This window comes from Hyla sarda, unplaced genomic scaffold (genome assembly GCF_029499605.1).
Source record: "Hyla sarda isolate aHylSar1 unplaced genomic scaffold, aHylSar1.hap1 scaffold_31, whole genome shotgun sequence".
Lineage (NCBI taxonomy): Eukaryota > Metazoa > Chordata > Amphibia > Anura > Hylidae > Hyla > Hyla sarda.
Window position 1 is genome coordinate 870,896 of NW_026609824.1, and position 2,677 is coordinate 873,572.

The 2,677-nt window shown below is 52.6% G+C and overlaps 1 pseudogene; it reads right to left on the bottom strand.

Moving 5' to 3' along the window:
- Nucleotides 1-483: 483 nt before the first annotated feature.
- Nucleotides 484-591, bottom strand: LOC130328562 (U2 spliceosomal RNA; annotated as a pseudogene).
- Between the last annotated feature and the right edge of the window lie 2,086 nt (nt 592-2,677).

Sequence of the window (2,677 nt, forward strand, 5' to 3'; positions counted from 1 at the left end):
ACCCTATCATTGCACTATTGCTTATTCAATACCACCAGCAGATGGAGACACTATATTGCAACATTAGTTGTGAGCAGCAGTTTGTACAAACAAATGCCTCATAGCTGATGTCCTATCCATTATTGCATGGATGGCTGGCTGGCAACATTTGTTTTTATTATTCCAATACCACAGTACCAATGCATGGTCACTCAACAGCAATGACACCCCCATGTCAATTAACAAGATTCAGCTCCCACTACCTGAAAGACAGCTACCTATCATGTCATGTCCAACCTGCACAGGTGTGCAGGTTGCTGAGCTTATTCAATTAAAGAGGACATTCAGCAGCAGCAGCAGTCCTGTGCCTGGTCGCTCCAACAGGGGCCAGACACAAGCGGCACAACCTATTGTCTTTTGCCTGCAGTAAGGGCCCACTGGACTAGCCAGCAAGCAGCTGCAGCAGCAAATAAACAGGTAATCTTTCTTTCCAACACTGAAACCTGGTGGTGCACTTAATATATGCTACCAGATAGGGGACATATCAGATATTAAACTGATAAAAACAGACACCACATTTGATCTCAGCCAAAAAGAAGGACGAGAAGTGATAACTGTCAAAGGGGAGGAACCCCTTCACATGCACCATCACTACTTGTAGGAAGGGAGGCTGGCTGGCAGCCTCCCATACACACCCTGGCTGGGTGGCAGTCACCCACCAGTACACACAGCAGACCCTAAACCCATATCATTATCATTATTGCTAAGCAGGAAGATGGGAGTCCATTTCACTCTGATGGAGCATTTTTAAATGCAATCCATAACCTGGCTTTGGCAGGAACCTTTCTTTCGCCTCCTACTTGCATGTGATACTGGGTTTAGGATCTGCATAGGAAACACACACACACACAAGCACACACTTACATGTGTTGCCTGCTGACTCCTCCTTGGCTGTCCCCAAACGGTATAAAACCAACAGCCACGGGAAGCTGTAAGGATAGAGGACATACCTGCATCCTATTGGACTCACTTGTCTTGGTTAAATCCAGCTTATTTGACAACCTATGGTGCTGCTGCTTCTACTCATGGAAGTGCGGCTTCTGACAAGGCTGTTCTTTGGTGGGCCTAGGCGACATCACAATCTCCATGGTTACATACACAACAAAGGTCAGATGTTGTTTACACCTGGCCATGCCAGTGGTATTGAGTAGCATATCCCAGTGCTAAGGGTCCTGGGTGCAACAATCTTTCAATGGGGAATAGCCGAGCTGAGTTTGTCAAGTGCACCCATGTTTGCAACTCCAGCAATACACACATATTGTTACGCCGAGCGCTCCGGGTCCCCGCTCCTCCCCGGAGCGCTCGCAACATCCTCGCAATTGCAGCGCCCCGGTCAGACCTGCTGACCGGGTGCGCTGCGATACCTCTCCCAGCCGGGATGCGATTCGCGATGCGGGAGGCGCCCGCTCGCGATGCGCACCCCGGCTCCCGTACCTGACTCGCTCTCCGTCGGTCTTGTCCCGGCGCGCGCGGCCCCGCTCCTTAGGGCGCGCACGCCGGGTCTCTGCGATTTAAAGGGCCACTGCGCCACTGATTGGCGCAGTTGGCTTAATTAGTGTGTTCACCTGTGCACTCCCTATTTATACCTCACTTCCCCTGCACTCCCTCGCCGGATCTTGTTGCCATTGTGCCAGTGAAAGCGTTTCCTTGTGTGTTCCTTGCCTGTGTTCCAGACCTCCTGCCGTTGCCCCTGACTACGATCCTTGCTGCCTGCCCCGACCTTCTGCTACGTCCGACCTTGCTCTTGTCTACTCCCTTGTACCGCGCCTATCTTCAGCAGTCAGAGAGGTTGAGCCGTTGCTGGTGGATACGACCTGGTTGCTACCGCCGCTGCAAGACCATCCCGCTTTGCGGCGGGCTCTGGTGAATACCAGTAGCAACTTAGAACCGGTCCACCAGCACGGTCCACGCCAATCCCTCTCTGGCACAGAGGATCCACCTCCTGCCAGCCGAATCGTGACAGTAGATCCGGCCATGGATCCCGCTGAAGTTCCACTGCCAGTTGTCGCCGACCTCACCACGGTGGTCGCCCAGCAGTCGCAACAGATAGCGCAACAAGGCCACCAGCTGTCTCAACTGACCGTGATGCTACAGCAGCTACTACCACAGCTTCAGCAATCATCTCCTCCGCCAGCTCCTGCACCTCCTCCGCAGCGAGTGGCCGCTTCCGGCCTACGACTATCCTTGCCGGATAAATTTGATGGGGACTCTAAGTTTTGCCGTGGCTTTCTTTCGCAATGTTCCCTGCACTTGGAGATGATGTCGGACCAGTTTCCTACTGAAAGGTCTAAGGTGGCTTTCGTAGTCAGCCTTCTGTCTGGGAAAGCTCTGTCATGGGCCACACCGCTCTGGGACCGCAATGACCCCGTCACTGCCTCTGTACACTCCTTCTTCACGGAGATTCGAAGTGTCTTTGAGGAACCTGCCCGAGCCTCTTCTGCTGAGACTGCCCTGCTGAACCTGGTCCAGGGTAATTTTTCTGTTGGCGAGTACGCCATCCAATTCCGTACCCTTGCCTCCGAATTATCCTGGAATAATGAGGCCCTCTGCGCGACCTTTAAAAAAGGCCTATCCAGCAACATTAAAGATGTTCTGGCCGCACGAGAAATTCCTGCTAACCTGCATGAACTTATTCATC